Genomic DNA, 24,047 nt, shown 5'->3' with positions numbered 1-24,047 from the left:
CCTGCAGTACTTGATTTGCACAAGGGCTGATGGTGATTCCTTCTTGGCCACAAAGCCTTTATTTTTTGTGGAGAACTTAGAAGACAAGTTTGAGTAAGTGGCAGCCATCTCTTAACATGAAAGTGGATGAGTTTTGATCAAAACAGCTTCCCCTGCCCAGTCACAGATGCTGTTTGCTTGTAACAAGTCAGATCACATACCAGTCACTCTCCATAACAGTCTATATATGGTTCAGGGCATCATTTTTCATGGAGACCTGCTCTTGCAATATGATAATTAGCTACCTGCCACCTTGGAGTGATGGGTTGTACCCTTTGTGCGTCATTACCTGAAACTGATTCAGAGAAACCCTTGCTATCACGCAAATCCTCCAAAGAGAGGAAAGATAAGACAAAGTCCTCCAAGAAGAAGGAGATTCTGGTGACCCACATGCCAGCAGATCCCACCTGTTCCACTCCTGTGGACAAGGCAGAGGTTCTGGTGCCCCCTGAGGCCCCGTGCTGCACCACACAACAAAACCAAAAACCTATTTGTGTTGATGCCTTAACCCCTCAACCAGTGGCAGCAGGTTATCCTGGGGCATACCCGGCCTCTGTGGTCCCTTCATGGCCTCATGATACGTTAACAACATTATTCCTAAATGGAATTGCAGCAGTTTTTTCCACCATCTGGCTGAGCTACATCTTTTAATCACTTCCCCTGCTTTCTGCGTTGCCCTTCAGGAGGCTTGGTTCCCAGCAGTGCAGACCCTGACTCTTCGTGGGTATCAGAGATGATATAAGAATCATCCTACCTGTGACAGGATGTCAGTGGTGTTTGCACCTATGTTCTGAACATGCTATATAGTAAAACTATGCCTTTTAATGGAGGCTGTGGCTGTTCGAGTAAGAGTATTTTAGGATATTACCATCAGCTGTGCTTACCTCCCTCCCGATGGTGAAGTGTCTTAGAACGTATTGTCTGCATTGGTTTCTCAGCTTCACCCATCTTTCGTAACCTTGAGTGAGGCTTTCACCTCTGCTGTGACAGCTTGGCTCCCCACTGCATGGAGATGTCGATGAGGCAGTCCAGAATATGACTACAGCTATTCTTTCAGCAGCTGATTTAGTGATCGCTTGTTCTGCAGGCCCACCCTGACGGAAGACAGTACCTTGGTGGTCATCAGGAGTTGCAGAGGCCTTTAGAGATTTATGCAGGCTCCCCAGTGCTATGTCACCCATCGATGGAGCACCTCATTACATTTAAGCAGCTCTGTGCCGGGGTCTGCCACCTAATAAAACAACGGAAGTGTGAATGCTGGGAATGGTTCGTTTGGCAGTGATCAGACTTCTCAAAGAATACCAGACACCTTCAGCTGTGCCTGGTATTACTTTGAATGGCGCTGTCTACACTGACCCAGACATTGTGGCCAAACATTTTGCTCTGCATTATTTTCGAGCCTCAGTGTCTGAAAATTATCAACCTGTTGTTTGTGGTATAAAGTGGGGGTGGTGGAAAACAACTATCTTTTACTACACACCACCTGGAGCCATATAATGCTCCATTCAGTGAGTAGGAATTCATCAGTGTCCTAGCCCACTGCCCTGATACAGCCCCAGGGCTGAACCACATCCACAACCAAGTGATCAAGCACCTATCGGTGGATTGTCAGCACCATATCTTTGCCATCTTTAACTGCATTTTGAGCAAGGGTGAGTTCCCATTGCAGTGGCGAGAAAGCATTGTCATCCCAGTACTGAAACCAGATAAGCACCCACTAGAGATGGGCAGTTATCACACAATTAGCCTCATCGGTGTTGTCTGTAAGTTGCTTGCTTTTGACAAGGCCATTCCACTTCTGATAATCTGGTTTACCTGAAGTCTGCTATCTGGACAGCTTTCGCCCAGTGTCAACAGGTTATAGCTGTCTTCTTTGACTTAAAGGGCTTATGACACCACATCCTTGTTGCCTTACATGACTGGGGTCTCCGGGATCCACTCCCGATTTTTATCCAGAACTTCTTGTCGCACTGTACTTTCCGTGTTTGAGATGGTGCTTCCCGAAGTACTCCCCATATCAAAGAGAATGGGGTCTCACAGAGCTGTGTACTGTGTGTCCCTCACATCAATGGTCTAGTAGCAGCTATGGGGTTCTCAGCATCACCCTCCTTGTAAGATAACGACTTTTACCTGTACTATTGCTCCTCTAGTGTGCAGATCGGTGTATGTCAACTGCAATGCACCATACGAAAAGCGCAGTCATGGGCCATCACTCAATACTTTCAGTTTTCAGTCGCCAGGACTTGCATCGTGCACTTCTGTTGTTCACCTATAACTAGAACTTTACCTTCACTATCAACTACTTGATGTGGTAGAGACTTATCACTTTTTAGAACTGGTCTTTGATGCTCAGTTGAAGTGGATTTTCCATCTTCCAGTTTAAGCGAAAGTGCAGCTGCACCTTAGTACACTTTGCTTCCTGAGTAACACCAGATGGGGTGCAGATTGCATTACCCTTCTGCAGCTTTACAAAGCCCTGATACAATGCAGTCTGGCATATGGTTCGGCATGCCCTGAGCATTGTGGATACTGGATCCATTCCTATACTGCAGGGTTTGACTTCCAACAGGAGCCTTTCAAACTAGCCCTGTGAACAGCTTACTTGTGGTGGCTGAGGTCCCTCTATCGTGGATCAGGTGCCAACAACAGCTTGTCAAGGGTGCTACACAAGTTTGCAGCCCCCCTAAGCATCGAAATTACCATCTCCTCTTCCCAAACACAGAAATCCATCTCCCACAATGATGCCCACTCACATACGTGTCTGTGGTGCATCCCTTGGCCACAGCTTTGTGTCGAACTATCGTAAGGTCTGAAAGACTTGGTTCGGCCCGATACCATCCACCATCAATTCTTCTCCATCCGGTTCACATCTCGGGGTTCGGAAGTAGTATATACTGATGGCTTGATGGTTGCTGGTCACATAGACGTTGCTTATACTCGTGCAGGACATACTGAACTGCACTCCTTGTCAGATGGCTGCAGTGTTTTCACCGTGGAGTTGGTAGCAGACTCTCATGCATATCTGTTCCTGCACTCATGAGTCCTTTCTTGTCTGCAGTGACCCCTTGAGTAGTTTGCAAGTTTTTGACCAGTGTTACCCTTGCCAACCTTGGTCATTGCTATCCAGGATTACCTGTATGCACATGAACGATGTGGATGCTCGATGACGTTCGTCCGGGTCCCAGGCCAAGTTGTGACCCTACAGAATGAACTCACTGCCAGAAAGGCTGCCACTAAGCCAACTCTTGAGATCAGCATTCCAGAAACAGGCCTCCGATTGGTGTTATGCCATCAAGTTTTAGGACTCTGGTACAGAATGGGTTACTCTAACTTACCAAACCAACTTTGAATGATAAAGGAGACTATGAATCTGTGGAGGTCCTCCTTGCAGGCCTATCACAAAGATTCTACTGTCTTTTGCTGGCACCACATTGTCCATTCTTGCATGACTCATGGCCACCTCCTCTGTCGCGAGGACCCACCAAACTGTTATTGTCTTTTCTGTTTGATGGTGGTCCATGTTTTGCTGGACTGTCCCAACCTAGCCACCCTGTAGTGGACTCTCAATCTCCCTGACTTGCTACCTCTGGTATTAGGAGACTATACCTCAGCAGCTGACTTAGTTTTACATTTTATTGTGACGGGGGGCTTTTACCACTCTCTTTAAGGGAGTACCAATTAACCTTATTGGTCCATTGAGGTGTTGGCCTCCTCTACCCAGACCAGGCCACAGCTGTCTGGGCCTGGTGATTCGCCATGGCCCTCACTGTACCTGCTCGTTTGCTCTTCCCTCCCTCCGTCCTCCTCACCCCCCCCCCCTCTCCTGTGGTCTGTTCAACTTGTTCGTCTTATGTCTATCCGTGTTTCTCTTGCCCTGTTACTAGGCAGTTTCTGAGTGGGCTACCTCTGGTAAATGGCAGGGGTTGGGGGTTGTATGTACCCTCATTGCATTCTGATTTTGGGGTCTTCTGGCACTCCCTAGTTAGGGCGTCTCACATGCCTTTCTTCCTATATCGTGCCTGACCCCCCCCCCCCCCCCCCCCAACGTTCTGTCTTTTTTGTCCCTTATCTAGCTTTTTGTTTACCTTTGTTAGACCTCAGAATTTTCTTTTTCTGGGTTTCAGGTGGTAGGCCATCTCTGTAACATCACGTAACACATGTCTGTTTAAGGAAAAGGGACTGGTGACATAGTAGTTTCGGCCCTTTAATCTTCCAACCAACTAACCAACCATGTGACTGGGCTGTTGTCAGGGCTGTGGTAATTGCCGGTGTGACAGCATGCAATATCATCTCATTGTATTGCATGCAAATTGTGGATGTCTGAGACATGGAACAGTCTATCTGAGAAGTTTAACTCATTGCATTTTTCTTACACCATGTATCAAGAATATATATGAGTATCTTGATTTGTGGAAAACTGCTGCTGTGACCAGAGTCAACACGCTTGTTAAATTCTTTGCCACACTGTTTCTTTTTTATGGTAGAGACTGTCATTTGCTGTTGTGGACTATAACAGCTGATTGACGACCAGGGACTAGAAAATAAGTTTCCATTTTATTGCTGGATGGTACTAACTCATGAGCAACCATATCATCTTGTTGCTGGATATGTACGTCATTCCTTGTGTGTTCCTCTGTTACATGTCACAGGGCACAGAGCATAACATAGGCAGAGGAACACCACCATTGGGTGTTTAAATATGTTGAAAATCCAACTGGACTGATGGCTCACAGTATAGGCACATTGAAAACCATTAGGGGTAATGCCTCTTGCCTGCCAACAGGATACTGCTCAGGCAGGCAATGGTGGTGTTGTCATATGTGGAATGTTATATGGGATGAAACTGGTGCCTGATACATCATACTGTTCAGTCATCTGTGTACACCTTGTGACCTACACCACTTATGGATGACTTGTACTTTAGTCAAGGTAGAGCACTATATAGTTTTCCCCAAATTGTGTCGGAATGATTAGAAGATTACACCACTTATTTGAGATGGTTCTGTGAATTCCCAGGTCATCTGACCCCAATCCTATTGAGTACATTTGGAATGCCATTGTGTGTGCCTTAAATACGCCTACTATTTTTGGGGCTCCTTCTTTCTGTTTCCAGTGTGGTGCTGTGTTTAAGATAATGGGTGCAGAACTGTTGAGAATGAGTTGAAATATCAGCTCGCCCATTCCTGATCTATACTTTCGTTGGTTACGTAAACTGTTGTACGCAAATGCTGGGATAGTGCCTTCCACATTTGAGCCAGTGGGCCTATTATAATTATGTTGATGACATACTATACTGATATTCCTTTACATTCTCTCCCTTCTCTGTCTGGAAGCAGGAAAAAGAGAACATTGCTAGAACACAGATTTAATTTGTCTGATGGTTACCATTGTGGTTGTTATTGTTTTCCAGTAATGTTCCCTGAACCTTGCATTAAATTTCTACAAAAGAGTTTTGACAGTGTTAATTACTGTCTAAAGGACACCAGGTCTTGCTTTCTTTTCTTGTCCTTACGTTTTGGTAGTGTAGTTTTGTGCCATCTGCATTGTTACTATTGCTGAGAACAAAGAAAATAAACTAAGTTTCACATTTCCTGCTCTACCTTGCTTACTACAATCCCTCATTTCTCATATGATAGCTCGGATAAGACATTTTGTGGGTAGTGATGTTGTTGTGTATAGTAATAGATGTCCATGGGCTGCACTTATCTATAGGGATGTAGGAAGGTTTAGTCACTATTTGCAAACAGCCAGTAGCTATGTTGGCTGTGGCCTAGAGGCTTCTTAAACTGTGTTGGCCACAGCTGATAGGGTTTCAGTCACTGGTCTGTGCTACTGTGTTATCTCTGGTGTCTGGCTTTGTCTGGGGTCCATGACACTGCTGTGCCGGCAGAAGTGCTGTATTTGGGCTGTTAATTCTTTGACGGTGAACGGTGGACAGTGGTAGGATTGGGACCTACGAGTGTAACACAAATGTGGATTATGGGTGCATGGCTGTTGTCCTTGTTAACAAAATATATGTGGTGTTACTCATTCCTGTGGTATTAATAGTTCCTGACTACAGATATGAACCAACACAACACACCTTGCCCTTTTGTTGTTGGGACCAATCTACCTGATAGAACTAAACAAGTACAGGAAATGAGTGTGCTGAGAGTGGTTGACTTAGAAAGCAGGGAAACAGCCGTGAGTTTGGAAAGATGGTCAGTGAACTTCTTAGCAATTTCTTGAGGGGGGGGGGGGTGTCTTGTTGCAGAAGTGGAGAAAGCTCTGCCAGTAGATTTTGAGTACACTGGCTGCAGATGCTAGCAAAATTAATATGGCTATTCCACTGCTAGTGATGCTTAGTGCCGTAGTTCAGAGCCCTCTCTGGGTTTATTTAGGTGATTATCTGAAGATATGAGTACTAGTTGTCTTACTCGCACGGTGAAAATGCAGCTTTTATTTGGTTTGCAGCATTGTTCCTTTGGGTTGGAGACAGTTAGAGGACTGTAACCACTGGCTTCAACAATTGTGCACTGTCTTTAATGTGAGTCAGTTGACCTATACCATTGTGCACGAGCTGTAGGACAACCTTGAGTAGGTGATGTTGGCATTACATACACAATGGGGTAATTGTATGGCAATGTGTGTATGGGTGCACTGTTAGGTGGCTTGCTGCTTATAGATGTAGATGTATCACTTTCACCACCACCACGAGCTATTTGATTTACATTGCTGGATAAATGTCACCTCTAGACTGTCCTGCCCACCTGCATTTTATTTTCATTATGGTCATAATTATGTCACCCACATCAGTCTGTTCCTTGATTCCATTCATTGGTAGAGGGAGACATGGGAATTTGTCACACCCAACCCAATGAAACTTTCAGGGATCTTGTTACGGTACACTGACTAGCCTAGTTTTTTAAACATTATTTAGTTTATCAAAAGTGGTCCGGCCTTTTTTTTTTTGCTCTTTTTTTTTACATTTTTGCTGTATCCAAATGATTGCCTTCAACACCAAAACCCATCAACTGACTACATTAGTTACTTGTACTCTTTTGTTTTTGATATGTTGGTTATAGGCCTAAATTATTATTGTCTTATTATATTTAAGATTCAAACAGGGTTTTAATTTTCTGATTTACAATAAATCCTACATTTGAATATTCCTCCCTGCCACTCTCTTTGTAGTAAAATGTTTGTCCAGATTTTGATTTTCTTTTTGTTTTCCTGATAACTGAATGAGATTTAGTTTGAGGTCATTTAAATCATCTTCTAACTCTAATAACCTATTATTGTACCTTAGACTTCAGCCTTTTTGTCCTCTAAACAAAATAAAATGAAGTAGAATCAGTCAGATTTCTAAGGTCCATCTTATTACCTGTTTAACTGAACTTTAAGTGGCAAGGTGTGGGAGTAGAAATAGCTAGGCATGCTCCATGGCTCTCATCTATTGCCTGAGTTCCCTCAGGTCATTACTTTCAGTACTAAACACAGGCCTTAATACTGATATGTCAGAAACAAAGATATGTACATATGGCTTCAGACAAACCCTGCAGGGCTCAGTCTGGTGTGGTGAGACATGTGATCAGTGCTAACATGTGATCAGTGCTAAAAAAAAAAAAAAATAAATAAATAAATAAATAAAATCATACTGTTGACTTAAGTACGCTTTGATGAAATTTGATGTTATACGTCGTCAGTTGGAAACTGATTTGTAAATGATGTAGGTGTAAAAATAATAGTCTGTTACTCGCTAAACAGCCTTCCTCTTTTTCTCCGTTGAGGTTAGAAACCTATTTTGTTTGTGAAAGGGTAAAAATTGTCAGGTTTTTATAAGACTACAATGTGATGGAATTTACCTACATAGTTATTTATTTAGCTCTCACACATCAGATCAAATTTAGGTCAGAGGTAGAATGGGAGAGTGATCATTTCCATACTCGCCAATGCAGAAAAAGAAAATTAATTCAAAGAATACAATGTGTGTGAATATTGTTACCTTTTTTTCTGGTTTAGTAACATGATGTAAACAATCAAAAGCCTTGAAAAAATCAAAAAATACCAATTGGGGATACTGCATTATTATTTAAGGCTTGCACAATTTGATGAGTGGATGTATAAATAGTATTCTCAGTTTAGCAATCCATCTGAAATTCAAAACTGTGACATGCTAAGTAAATTGTTTCTATGTAATTCTGAGACTACTATTGAGTACAATACTTTTAGTATACAACTTAACATTGTTTCTAGATTTTTTCCAACTGTTACAGCAAATAGGCTGTCATTTGCTAAATCTTAAATAAATGATCTACTATATAAAATATAATTGCAGGTACTTCTGTCACATGGTCTGTTGCACTGGTATAGTGCATGGGCACGTGTCAGAGTTTACACATTCATTTGATGTCAATGTATTTGATATTTTATATGTAAATACATTCTTGTTTCATACAAATGTCATTACATTCATAATTTTTATGCTAGTAGGTATTAATCTATGTGATTGAGGAGTAAAAGAAGAGAATAACATGGTAACTCTAAATCTTTTAAGAAATTATAAGGCAGAGTAAAACTGAGAAATACTTGGACTGATAACAGCATCTCTGTTAAGCATGTCTGTTAAGTGAACGTGGTATAAAAAAATTATCACTTTTGGGAGTAGATGTTCCTTCTTATGGCAAAAGAGGAAAGAACTGGATATTCACTGTTCTCCTATACCTTTTCTCTCCTTTTTTATGTGAAGGAAGCACTACTTATTAAAATTTTGTGTGTCATGAACTTTTTCAGCAGTGGAAACCTACTGAAAATATTGTTCTGAACATTGGCTAGTTTTTTGCGACAAAGTTGCTAATTTATATCTGAATGATAGTAAGCTGTAAGATCTCCAGTGCAGTTATATAATATTTGACATTGCGCTTTATGTGTTTTAGTTGCAGGAAAATGCCAAGAAGGTTGGAGCAGAACCCCAAGTGTCAAATGTGACACTTGAATTGCAACAGTCAACTTTAGACTCATTGTTGGAAGGAATGGGGCGTATAAGAGACCAACTTTCTGCTGTGGCAAACAAGAAATAAGAAAACATAAGGATCTAAAATAGTGTGTGCCTTTTTCATGATGTTAGGTATGACCTGACTGGATTGTATGGTTTACATGTGACCATCATTGAACTGAAATGAAATAGCCCATTGTATTTATAAATACTGGCAGCAGTGCCACAGTGCTATTTCTATTACATATTATGACTTTTCTCAGATTTATTACATGTTATGTGATAATATGAAACTGTTCATTTTTATATAAGTTTATAGTCTTTTTTTATATAAGTTCATATTCTATTATTTTTTGTTCATTTATGTTCACATATCTATCAAGAGGAAGCAATAAAAAGAATTTAAGATTGTGGTTTACCTGATGTTTGCTTACCTGTATCTGTGAATTTCATTGCACACAGCATTGGTTCATAACCTCGAGAAATATATACAATACATCCCAGATTAACCAAAGCCGAAGGGGGTAGCCAGTTCTGATAACAATTTCTTCAGTGAAGTCATGAACATTTAAAGTTTGGGGAAAGGAAATGCACAACACAAAAGTTGCAAGGATGTGTAGGTGCAGTGTCAATCAATAAGTTCCCTTTTTTAGGGAGACCTTCCTCAGTTAAAAATGTTACAACTTTCACTACAACTGATCATCATTCTTCAAAGAGTTCGCAAGACATGCAAGAAGTTCTTTTGGGCTCTATAAAAACCTGGTAGGGTATTTTGGAAACATCCTTCAATGCTCAAGGCTTTTCACCTACGTGATATGTATGGAGGGCATTGTATGTGTGCAAGAAGCATTTGATGCCAAGAGAGATGTTTTCCATTCTTTTTTCTTGTTGCATCTTGAGGTAGAATTTTTTTTTAAGGAGGTTAAAATTGACACCCCTTTCGTCAGCATAGTAAATGTTATACTTCGTGTAGCATTGGCTGTAATCTTCAAACTCTGTTTTCAAAAGGTCACCTGCACCTGGGTCTGCAGATAACTTTTCTCCACAAACATTAAGTTGCTGAGTACCTGTTTTCACATCCCTCTAAGCACTTGGAGCTTGAAAGAAGAACCTTTTTGTTCCTCACCAAACAAATCAGTGAACATTTTAGCTTTTTCTTGTATAATAGGGCCAGTGAGAGGCATGCCTTTTTCTTGTTTTTGCGTGAACCAAGGATAAAGAGCTTCACCAACTTTTTCAAAGTTGGATATTTTCAGTGTTTTTCTGCGAAGATTTTTCACAGCTTTCTCTAGAAATTTATACTTCACCCGTTCCAAAGTGATGGATACCAACTCCATAATCAGCCATGACAGGTTTGAATAAACTGCCTTTTTAACTCATTGATAGCAGATAATTAATAAGCAAAAGTAATCACAACACACTTCCATTTATCACCATAGCAAAAAATACACAAGCAACGGAAGTAAACGACCACTTGAATGCACTATTGTTGGCAGTGTATTTATACTCATATTTCGACTGGCAAGTCCAATGGCTGGGGAAGCTACTTAAGGTTGGACGTCAACTAGCTATAACTTAGAACACTCTCGTCCTCAAATTATTTCTGTGCAGTACAATATTAAGTTTTGCGTTTGTGATTTTTGGAGGCATTTTGGATAACCTAGGTTTCGGTTGACCTGAGTTCAGTTAACCAGGGCACCTTCATTGTATGAGGCGGTGCAGTGATTTGCACACTGGACTTGTATGTGGGAGGATGACAGTTCAAATCCACATCCAGTCATCCAGGTTTAGGTTTTCTGTGGTTTCCTAAATTAGTGCTAGGTGAATCCTGAGATAGTTCCTTTGAATAGCCAAAGCTGATTTCCTTCCACAATCCAAGCTTGTGCTCTGTCTCTAAAGTTCTTGATGTATATGGAGCATTAAACTCTATAATCTTCCTTTCCACCTTGCATCCTTCAGTCACCACTATGGACTTCACTTTCTCTGCAAGTTTTCCCATAGAATGTTCCAGGAATTTTCTCGATGAGACTGGATGGGCTGTGTATACCTAAGGTTATCTCATGTTCAGGCCTGCAATTGAGTATGAGTTACATTCCCATAGTATAACAGAATGAATATAAGGTTTTAACTTCCCATGGAGATATATGTATAGTATCTTATTCAGACTGGCCTGTAAATTGTGGGGTGTTGGGGCTATTATTAATTAAATCTTTATATTTGGACTTACTGCACTGACAGAATTTATGTGGTTTCATATGGCAGTAATAGGAACTGACTTAGATTGGTCTCACAAGATTGTATATTAATGACTAAAGGCAAAAATTCTTACAAATATGTACTGAACACAGTATTAAACATCTGTTTCAAGGAACAAAGCAGATAATCCACACACAACGTACCTATTTTAGACATTTTGGCAAAATAACAAATCACATCTTTCCTACAGTGTCATCAAAAACAGGGTGTATACAACCTAGGATAACCAGGAGAAACCTAGGAATTTTTTCACCCAGGAGAAAACCGGGAAAAACCCAGGAATTTTTTAGAATTTGGGGAATTTTTCATAGTTTTAGTTTTCAGTTAAATTTTTGTAATTTTGGCTGGTACGAACCCATACTCTAACAAAGGGTATTACTGTATCCTGCTACTGCATAATAATACTGCAGCAATAAAAACTTGAATGAGAGAAAAACAATGAAAATAAAACTTAAGTTGCAATGGAAATGCACCGTATATAACAACAAAACATAGTGCTTATATAAGCATCTGCCAACAGGACAATGTGTCAAAAGCTTTAGGAAGAAAATGCAATGCTTCGTAACAAAAAATTGCCTCCGATTAGCATGATGTCACAACTGTTTACTTTTGTTTGAGCAGTTACGAGTGGGCTCATGCGCACGCGCAGGTGTCATGTGTGAGTAGTACCTTATCCCACTCAAGCCACTCAAGAGACAGCTACCCAATTCACACATGTGCAGTAGGCCTGGATCTATGTGCCGGGTGGCAGTTTATGGGGAGGGGGGGGGGTGCCAAATTCATATTCTTGAGGAAGAAAACCTTGTTTCAGAAAGCATCTAGCATTCAGCACATGTTGGTCTATCGATTATTCATATGATTGAGAAACACATTCCTGTTGGTTTTTGAACTCATTCTAGATTGATTTCTGAATGAATGATAAGATGATTTTTGAATGCATGTTTAGTGTACATGAGGTCTCTGCTACGGGAACCCCAGTCGCATCTAGTAATAAACTTTCCTGCAGCAAAAGGGGGTGGGGCTATATGAGCTGAGCAGACCTAGACCTAGACTCTAACTCGGGACCTTTGCCTTTCACGGGAACATGCTCTATCATCTGAGCTACCCAAGCACAACTCACGACCTGGTCTCACAGCTTCAATTCTGCCAGTACCTCGTCTCCTACTTTCCAAACTTCACACGAGCTCTTCTGCAAACCTTGCAGAACTAGCACTCCTGGGAGAAAGGATGTTGTGGAAACATGGCTTAGCCACAGCCTGGGGGATGTTTCCAGAACAGAGTTCTTGTTCTGTGGTTACAAATAATCCCATCCAGTATAAATTGCGAGCTTTTTTAAAAGAGGGGCAGAATGTCAAACTGTCCGACTGGGAGCGGGAGACACGCCACAGGACAGTTTAATTTCCACTGCCCTGAATATAGTTGATGGAATCCATTACAAAATATACACGTTTGAGCTCCATAGAGCGAAATACAATGATGTGCGATAGAAGAATGCTGCGTGAAGAGGTGTGGCACTGTACCATGGCACATTTTAAGACCAAATAACATGTCTTACATTTCCCTGAACATATATGTTTTATATACCAGATTCTTCAGAAAGATGTGCGCTATGAAAGAACATATTATGGAAAGTCGATTTTTAAAAAAGTTCTTAGAGCCTATCTGAAATGCTCGAGGGGGGGAGGGGGGGGGGCACTATCTGGTACTGCCCCAGTTCGGAAATATTGTAGATCTGGGTCTGATGCACAGAGCAGCCTAAGTTTTGGTGAAGAAATGTTTATGTTTAGTGATTTTGCTGTTTCCTCTTTGTTTACTGCTCTCACGTCAAATGAAAACAAAACAGATTTCTGTGGCCGGGAGCTATCAAGTGAATTGAAATATATTCACATAATTATGGGAGGCTAAAATATGTTATTAGTTTCAGATATTATTTTATTTCCACCTTTCTCTGACAGTCAAGCATCAATCACCTTGGAGAAAAATGATGTTATTTTTGTCGGATTGCTAAATAAATTTGGCTTTTATTAATTTTTTCCACTGAATCAGTCAACGTATTTGAAACGAAGGGTTTAATTCCACACTATTGACTAGTTTCAACTGTTCACTGCATTTCAAATGCATGTTTTCCTCTTCTAGTACATTTGGCACTATGCCATAAGAAGAACCAAACACGAGATAATACAGTACTAGTACGCCAAGAAAAAGTTTACATCCAGAAAACCACGCCGAAAAGTTTAATATCAGGTTGAGGTCTACTTCATTGGGAATCTGGACATACGAATGTGCACTTTAAGCCGAATTATTCATTTTAGTATGGCTCACGAAATTTCGATTCTCTTGGAGTGTCCTCTGATGTTTGTTTTATGACAATGTAACACCTTTTAATGATTTACACGTACAAAAATGTGGGCACCCTAGCAGAAGCACAATGATGTCTGTTATCTGACGCTCTCTGGCAGCTGCTTAAACGAACCTATGTCTAACAGGTCACAGGAAAATATTGGGAATGGTAGTTTGAAAAGCATTATTCACAGGGCAAATTTCCTTTTACACAAGATGAACTGTGTGCGGGAATGTATGATGAATTTGTTAAATCACAGAGCATTTGACTCTCATTTAAAAATCAACTCTTTGTGGATGAGCCATTTAGAAGAATTTTGAACCCAGAACTTCAGACACTTACGTCGTTATTAAAAATGTTACTGGCACATTTGTGTGATGTATCTTAAAAGCGTAAAAATCACAGAAAAGATCAACATTAAATGTGAAAGGTTAGCTTCTCTTGCAGCTTATTAATCTTTGAGACCAATATCATATGTGAAAGCTTTTCTTTTCTTGCAGCAACACTATGTACATTAATTTAAACCATTAACATTTCCTATTTGTGTGTTTATGGTACTTGGCAGCGATGTTGTTATTGGCTGATTACATCACATGTCCTATGCTCTGAATATCCACTGTCATCAGCTGGTGAGATCACATGGCATGTGGGCACCCTAGCAGAAGCACAATGATGTCTGTTATCTGACGCTCTCTGGCAGCTGCTTAAACGAACCTATGTCTAACAGGTCACAGGAAAATATTGGGAATGGTAGTTTGAAAAGCATTATTCACAGGGCAAATTTCCTTTTACACAAGATGAACTGTGTGCGGGAATGTATGATGAATTTGTTAAATCACAGAGCATTTGACTCTCATTTAAAAATCAACTCTTTGTGGATGAGCCATTTAGAAGAATTTTGAACCCAGAACTTCAGACACTTACGTCGTTATTAAAAATGTTACTGGCACATTTGTGTGATGTATCTTAAAAGCGTAAAAATCACAGAAAAGATCAACATTAAATGTGAAAGGTTAGCTTCTCTTGCAGCTTATTAATCTTTGAGACCAATATCATATGTGAAAGCTTTTCTTTTCTTGCAGCAACACTATGTACATTAATTTAAACCATTAACATTTCCTATTTGTGTGTTTATGGTACTTGGCAGCGATGTTGTTATTGGCTGATTACATCACATGTCCTATGCTCTGAATATCCACTGTCATCAGCTGGTGAGATCACATGGCATGAGCTATGACTTTCTTACAAAAAGTGCATCGCAATCTCAATTTCAAAGCTTCGGAAAGTAACGTGCAGTGTTTGGTGGAATTAGAATTTATATTTTCATTTTCATATTATGAAAATATGTAGCTTACATGTTACTGCACATCAAAGAGCTTTCCAAAACGTGTTTTTTCCCCCCTGAGTTTCATTTTGTAAAGGCCCGGAAATTCTACGCCAGTGTATAAAACCATAACCATGCAAAGGATTGATACAGCATGAGTTTCATTTTCTAAAAGCTGGGAAATTCTATGCTGCTGTATAAAATCATAACCATTCACAGAATCGATTAGTTTTACAGTTCTCAGGGAGGGTATACTGTCACTTAACATGAAAAATTGTATTGTTAATTGGGGAATTCTTTATTCGTCGTCCATGCATACATTGGAAAAAGGAAGGGAATAGTGAAAATAATATCAGTAAAGAGAGTAAGATCACCAGTTAGAAAACCCTGATGAAGAAAAGTAGGAAAGTATACGTTTTGATTATTAAAAGACAAAGTGAGTACATGGAGCTCAAATGTTGTAGTTAAAGCTCAAAAAATAATATATAACCCCGTACATAAATATGTATCAAGTAAAGCAATAAAACAGGCAAAAATTTATCTTGGAGTAATGACAGCATTTCGAGAAAGTTGCTAAAACAATTTGTTACAATTCCACTTCAAAATAAAATGCAGGGAAATTGAAGAGGGAACTTAGGGCAATTAAGGCTTCGTAAGAAATGATTTGCATGAATCCTGCAGAAATTTCTATCATGAAATTCATGTGTGGATCCAGGGGGTTATGACAACCTGCCTCCCCCCCTCCCCCTTACCCTTTTCCTTACACCTGACACAAAAGCCAGTTTTACATTCACCAGTTACAAAAAATTTCACAGCTAATTTTTGGAGAATAAATTGGCATGAAAACTTAAAGTCCCAAAAATGGCAAGAAATACTAAACAACAAACATGGGATGCTTTTCAGTTATTTGCATAAATGCCTGACCTGTGGGAAAATTCCACCCAGGAACAGGAGCCCATTTACAAGCTGAGCCAACTTACAGTCAAAAACAAATGTGACACAGTTTGTAAGTCCACAGGTACAGCCTACAAACTATAGGAAAGTGCGTAAGGAAAGAAAGAGAGGGAATGACCTTCCATCAAGAAATATAATGGGAATTTGTCTCTGTGAATATAGGTGGATATGACTGAAAGAAACTGCTTTTCAGTCATTATGCATTTGCATAGCCATAATATGCAGGCCTGCATTCACAGATGTGAAAGGTTGATAATGATAATCACACTGTCTCTGGATTGGAATTGTTTGGAAGTAATGCTCAAACTCTGTACTAACGAATGGCTTTGAGTACTATGGGGCTCAACATCTGAGGTCATCAGTCCCCTAGAACTTAGAACTACTTACACCTAACTAACCTAAGGACATCACACACATCCACGCCTGAGGCAGGATTCGAACCTGCGACCATAGTGGTTGTGCAGTTCCAGACTGAAGTGCCTAGAACTGCTTGGCCACACCGGCCGGCTGTACTAACCACTCAGGTAAACAAATTATTATTATATTACAACATTTTATATATTTCATTGTAAGTAAACAGCTTATTGTTAAAACAATAGTAATATAATAAAATTGTAAATTGTGACAAAATAGTAAAATGTAAATCCCTCAACATAACATTTGTGGTTACAATCTTTCCAGCAACACAATGCTGCAACTCATTCATACTTCAAAATTTTACATAAATATTTAACAGTTTTGACTTTGATTTTTTTTCTTCATAGAAGAAGGCATCAAGCCACTGAAATGCAATGTCAGTCAGATTTAATAAAACTTAAGCATTTTATTGATTTAAGTATGTGTAGTGTGATACTTTCTACACTCAAGCAAAGCAGGTTCCTTCATCTAAAGGTTCATATGCAGATCGTTAAGACATTAAAACATGAAATGTATCTGAATGTTACAATATCATAATTGCATTATAGACAATGTAAATGTACTAGTATAAATATTTACATAATACACAAGACGTAACTAGAGTATGCATGACATACAGAAATTTTAAATCAATTTTAACTTAAATGAAACTCCATTTTAAGAACATTTAAGTAGTAGTTTGAGTAATCATGAAAACTTATTCCTTTAAGAACTTCTTTCTTCGATCAAACATTGAGTAAAATGTGCAAATTAGGTAGAAGTCTCAGTCATTTGTACATGTAACCAAATGTATGAAATTTATTCTTTACTCTAATCTTTTCTTTTGTTGGCTATCCACTAAAGTGTTCAGTGAGAGAGTACTAATACAAAATAAGACACCATAAATACCAGAGAAAATTCTATTCAAGCTGATAAAATTTTATTTTTAAAGTGTCAACTGAACGAAAACACACATCTACATGTAAGTGACACTGCACACTGTGGCTTTGCACTTTGAGGTCCAGCCACTTACAAAACTTTTGGCTTCAGAAAACCAGCCATGTATAACGTTATTTGAAATGTTACTGGTATTTTTGTCAAACAATGGAAAATCCGGGATGGAATGTAGCAATATTATGAAAAGGAAAAGTGCTACTCACCATATAGCTGAGATGCTGAGTCGCAGATAGGCACAACAAAAACACTGTCACAATAAGCTTTCGGCCAACAAGGCTTTTGTTGAAAATAACCTATCTGCGACTCTGCATCTCTGCTATGTGGTGAGTAGCAACTTTCCTTTTTATAATATTGTCACTGGTATGTTTGAATTTGATGTATCTTGAAGGGTAATGCACACTAAAAAAGATCAAGCTTCAAGGTTTATTTTTCATATGTATTTCAGTTGCTTGATAGATTACAAATTTTACAGTAATGATGACAACAAGTATAATTGAGGCTTTAACATGGGAAAGGTTGTAACTGCCAAAAATTCCAGTCTTGAGGTTTTATATCGAGAAGGTAGTATGTAGCCATGCCAATGGCACAGAAGAGATAGTATTCTAGGTATGATCAAACTTAGCTGAAAACATAGTGGCCAGATAGGGTAAATTGTATGTGCAGAGCTGCTGGCGTGGGTAAGGTGTTGTCTCTTTTTACAGTGTTGTGGCAACAGAGAAAGTCTAGATGGTTGGTAATGAGTACTGTTTGTTGTGATACAGATCTGTGTTGATAAATCAGTATGCCACCAACACCTCTTCCATTTAGAATGGTAAGTTAAAATTATTAACTCTTTACTCTTACTTCACTATTTCGTGCATGTTTAAACAAACTTGCATGTACACAAAATTCTTTCCTAGGCAACACCTAAGTGTATTTATAAGTGTCACAAATTCACTGAAGAGGCTATAAGAAAACTTCATACCGAATTTTGGAAACAGACAGCTGATGTTCAAGGAACATGTCTGATGGGTTTAATTAATATCATGAATATTCAGAGAAGGCATGATGGAAAACATGATGATCCAGCATTAAGTAGGAGGCAAATTTCTGTCACATATTGCTTATCTGCTGACATTGGCAACATGTAAGTTTGCAGAAGATCTTTTAAAATTATGTTAGGGCTATCAGACAAACATGTGTATATTGTAACAGAGGAGAAGAGAAAGGGTGCACAAATATTTGACAACCACTGTTCACAAACAAAAATATACCGAAGTTGATTAAGAACTGGTCAAGTCACATACACTGCCGTTTCCAATAGAGGAAAGTCATTATGCACGGCATAAATTAACAAAATATTGGCTTTCCCCAGATATCAGTATTCATGGAATGTAAGAGGTCTTTAAAAATGTTGCATCCTGACAGTTAGATATGTCATCGATTCTACAGGAGAATGTTTATAAGAGAAAGTTTCTTAAGTTGTTATTCCATCAAGTTCACGCTGACACATGCACAAAATGTGACCAACTGACAAATCAGATAAGCTGCAAAGTTAGCATCAACAAATTGTGCATCACTGCTAATAAATAATTACATCTACAAAATGCAGAAAAAGCAATAAGCACTTTCAACAATGATAACATGATGTCACTTTTGCCCTCAAATACGAGTTATACTGTTTGCAGCAGAGTATGCACTGATATGAAACATCCTGGCAGTTTAAAAGTGTGTACTATACTGAGGCTTGAACTCAGGACCTTTGTCTTTCGTGGGCAAGTGCTCTACTGACTGAGTTACCCAAGCGCAACTCTCTACCCGTCCCCACAGCTTTACTTCTGCCAGTACCTTGTCTCCTACCTTACAAACTTCACAGAAGTGCTCCTGCTTTGCAGACCTGTGAGGCAGGTCATGAGTTGTGCTTGGATAGCTTATTCAGTAGAGCACTTGCCAGCAAGAGGCGAAGGTCCTGACTTCAAGTCTCATTCCAGCACATTTTAAATCTTCCTGGAATTTTTGTACTGTTTGCATTGACATGAAAAGGTAATTTTTACCCCCACATTAACTCATGCAAAGATGTTTTGTAGCAGGCAGTTATCAAATTACAACCTGTGCCTGTATGTTGGTAACATTTGACGAAGTTTTATGTGGCTGCAGCACAAGGACATTGCTGGTAATTGTGAAAATGAGGTTGCATCTTGCTTTCTGAAAGTTCCACCTTCTTTCACCACCCTCAGACGGAATTTACAAACATGGGCCAACAACAACTGTGCAGGACAGAATAAGAATAATATGATTTTAATGGTCCTGATTTATCCATTGTAAATAACTATTTTGATTTTGTGGATTTGAAATTACTAGTGCCAGGACGTTCTTACATGCCTTATGACAGGGAATTTGACTTGTGCACTGATATGAAACTTCCTGGCAGATTAAAACTGTGTGCCGGACCAAGACTCAAACTCGTGGGCAAGTGCTCTACCGACTGAACTACCGAGTTTCTCTCCTTTATCCTGATGTTGTTATTGGTTTTTTTAGTCACCAGTCTTCTGAGTGTTGCTCAGAAGGGCAACATAAAGGGGCATAGAATATCGTCGACCTATCACTGTGCTGTAAGGGTGCCACAAATTGCAACCAAATGGATCTTGCTATGACAAGAAATGGCACTCCAGATCATCACCCTTGGTTGTCTGGCCTTGTAACAGGCTACAGTCAGGTTGTTATCCCACCACTGTCCGGGGCATCCCCAGACATGTCTTTGCTGGTCATCGGGACTCAGTTTGCAATGGGATTCATCACTGAATACAGTTCTACTCCAGTCAATGAGCTTCCAGGCCGAGCTCTTGTCTGGAGACGCCACGGGCAGCGGTGGGACACAAACCTGACTGTGTCCTGTCATGCGGCCCAACAATCAGCAGTAACAGTGTAGGGTGCAATTCATTTCATAGCAGGACAGCTTTGATGGCCATCTATTGCACTCTTACAGCACAGCAGTATGTCGACACTATTCTATGCCCCGTTTTGTTGCCCTTCATGGCAATCCATCCTGGGCTTTCATTTCAGCAAGATAATGCTAGCTCGTACATGACGAGAGTGTCTACTGCTTCTCTTTGACCTTGCCAAACCACACATTGGCCAGCAAAGTTCGCCTGATCTCTCCCCAATCGAGAACGTTTGGAGCATTATGGGCAGATCCCTCAAACAATCTCGTTGTTTTGACAATCTAACCCGCCAATTGGGCAGAATTTGGCACGATATCCCTCAGGAAGACGTCCAACAACTCTGTCAATCAATGGCAAGTCGAATAACTACTTGCATAAGGGCCAGAGGTGGACCAAGGCGTTGCTGACTTGCTAAATTTGTGAAGCTTATTCTCTTGTACAGATCTTCTAATTTTTTCTGAAATTGTAATCATTTGTCTCCACCGATAAATTCGTAACATTTGGTGTTGCTTAAAGTGGTTTTTGGTAACTGTTTTGGAGTTCTGGGTAAAAAAATGTGTATTAATAAATGATAAGATGCCCATTTTAAGTTAAATGATATTTATTGGTTTAGATAGTAAGCTATTTGCCGCTCTTATTCTTCTGTTAAAATGTATTTGAAATATATTGCAACCTATATTGAGTGAATACTAAGATGGTGTTGAAATACATCATTACTGAAATGTACCTTTAAAATTATCATTTCTGTATGTTGTTTGGATTTGTGTGTACATATAATGTGAAACATATAAAACCTTTGTATGATTATGGACTATTTCTGTTTAATTATTTGTTTCATTTATATATAATGAAATCAAGTTTGATGTTAATAGGCTATTGTATGACACACCCAATACTCGCAGCTGGATTTTCAGCTGGAGTCCATGGGCAAAGAATAAATAAATAAATAAATAAATAATAAAAATTGATTGAATCTGTTAGAGTAATATATTCGCTGATTTCTGAAGTCATTTTAGCCAGTGTAATATGATACTCCCCCCCCCCCCTTGCCAAAGCCCCTGGGTGTGAGTGTAGGATCAGAGCCGTACAGAGGTGATCCTGCGCCCCTGACAGAATTGTCGAAATTGCGTCCCACCTCCCCCCCCCCCCCCCCCCCTCCACAGAAATACTACCTTTCTCCAATTTCTTCCACACATATAGGAAGTATTATAACTTGTGAGGTAGAATTAATAAAAAGGAAGCGTTATTAAAATATATTACTTAAATAAGATATGTAGAAGAACAATATTTCAGACAATAAATTCGATGTATCATTGTATTAAATAAATAAAAAATTGTATGAACATTAAAAAATAGAAAGTAAAACCAAATCTATGACTCATTCTTTACAGTAGCTTCTGTATTTTAGTGTGATGTATAATAGAGAATAGATTTGACTTGCTCTTCATACATTACTAACATGCGTAACTTATTAATTGGAAATAAAAGAAAAAGTGCTACATTGTTGCTTTGAGGACACTTTCCAAGAAATAAGTTTTTATTATCGTTGTATTTTGCATTTCTTTGCTTTGAGCGAAGCAGACTTTTTAAGACATTGAAGTCAAATTTAGCAGCTGAGTCGTGTTCTATCGATAAGACAGCTGAATTTCACAGTCTGCTTTATCTACAGGTAAATATGACATTAAGTAGTTCTTTACCATCTTTAATTTCGTGAAAGTGCTTTGACAAGGTGGTGCAATCGCAAGAATTATCATAAATACCCTCAGTGTTTGGAGAGCATCTCGCATCTGCAAATATGAAGCCATAACAGTTCTCTTCATCGGATCTCTCTACTGGAATCAGAAAGCTGTTATTCTGTTAATAAGTCCTGCTGTTTCGGTCTTCCTGCTATATTTTGCAGCTGATTCTGCTTTACATTTTTCAAAATAAGATACAGAGCTCTCATTTACGCCGCGCCTGACATGAAATTAAAGTGAAATGAAACGATGTGTTATATGTGAGATATTTCCCATTTCACTTAATATTCTATCAAATACTTCGCAGCACTCTAGGTTAAACAGTTTCTCTCCAGTTCGCAGTTGCCAGAAATCGGAAGCCTTTGGTCAAATAGTATATTTGCTTCAGCACCCACTCGCCATACTTTGAGATCCCATAATAACGTAGCGAAGTAGCGGCAAAAACTCCGGTGTTCATATGAACTAGTTGTGTAGGCGGCAGTTGCGTTACCCAAGCGCACTGTTGACACTTAACCCATGGGACGTCTGTTCGTTGTAGTCATTTCCTTATGATGCTACGTGAACGAAATGCTAGCGTGACAACAGCGTGCGTTTACAGAAGACCGAAATTCTGAATTCGGTCTTCCCAAGTTGTTTCACCGAAGAATATATATAGTAAGGCCCCTGCTTTCAAACATCGTACGAACGTCGAAATGTCAGATATTGAGATAACCGATCGTTGAATGGAAAAGCAACTACAGTTACTTAGTAGTCGAAAGGCATCAAGACCAGATGAGATACCTGTAAGATTCTGCGGAGGTTGTGTGAAAGAACTTTCTCCCCTTCTAGCAGCAGTTTATCGTAGGTCGCTGGAGCAACGAAGAGTACCTAGCGACTGGAAAAAAGCGCAGGTCATTCCCGTTTCCAAGAAAGCTCGTAAGACAGATGTACATAAATAGGGCTAGTCGCTGACGTCAGTCTGTTGTAGATTTGTATAACATGTTTCATGCTCAAGACATGTGACATTTATGGAGAAGGAAAAATCTCCTCTATAAAATCAATATGGGTTCAGCAAACAGAGATCCTGCGAAGTTCAGCTCGCTCTGTTCCTCAGTGAGATCCATAACGCTGTAGACAACGGCCGTTCACGATGATGCCGCGTTACTTGACTTCAGGAAGGCGCTTGACACCATGCCGCACTGCTATTTATTGAAAAAAAAAATGAGCTTACCGAGTATCAGACCAGATTTGCGACTGGATTCAAAACTTCCTTCTGGATACAACTCTCTAACAAGGGGAGGCCGCCAATTGTGAAATTCAGATTCGATTCATACTGCGCATAACAGCTCATGGCCAGTGGTGTAATGTGGCAAAGCACCAAGATGCACTTCTCAGCCGTAGTCGAGAAAATAGACAGTTAAAAGAAACCGTTGCGGTGAAATACTCTCTACGATTAATAATTTCCTACAACGTCGTGGCGCAGCGGTAAGCGGTGGGGTTCGTAATCCGAAGGTCGCTGGATCGAATCTCGCGCCATCCAACTTTTTTTATTATTTGTTTTTTGTAATACAAATGTATATATATATATATATATATATATACACACACACACACACACACACACACACAAAGGCTGTTCTGGTAACCCGACACGACATGAACAAGGTGACGCATTCGTATACGGCACAATATTCAATCACGATGTCTGGACGAGTCTTGCCACTTGTTTTCGTATGCCTCCAAGAGTCCACAGGTACGTTTGGACCCAGAGTACAGAAGACAGTCGACGAGTACGCCAAAAAGTATACCAACGTTGTTATTACATCCTCCAAATCCGGTAAACTAACAACGGGTTTGTTCATGGACTTCTTGCGTAATGCTTTGCAACCATACGTACAAAAGAAAGAACTTCTCCTTATGATCGAATCTTGGGGTGGGCAAACGAACCCGGCATTATACGATGAGATGTTCCAGGACGATAAGAAGTTACCAACGTGCACTATAAAAGTCATTCCTCCAAAGTGCACTCCTCTCGTCCAACCGTGAGACGTGTATTTTTACCGGCAGGTAAAAAAATTGATCAAGCGCCTTCAAAATTGTGCTTTTTTAATCGAGGGAAACCGTGACATCAACTTCAGAGACGATTGTATAAAAATCCAATCCATCGTCC

The sequence above is a fragment of the Schistocerca nitens genome, chromosome 1 (assembly GCF_023898315.1).
Source record: "Schistocerca nitens isolate TAMUIC-IGC-003100 chromosome 1, iqSchNite1.1, whole genome shotgun sequence".
In the NCBI taxonomy this organism is placed as follows: domain Eukaryota; kingdom Metazoa; phylum Arthropoda; class Insecta; order Orthoptera; family Acrididae; genus Schistocerca; species Schistocerca nitens.
The sequence above is the reverse complement of the archived record's forward strand: the minus strand, read 5'-3'. Positions refer to the sequence as shown.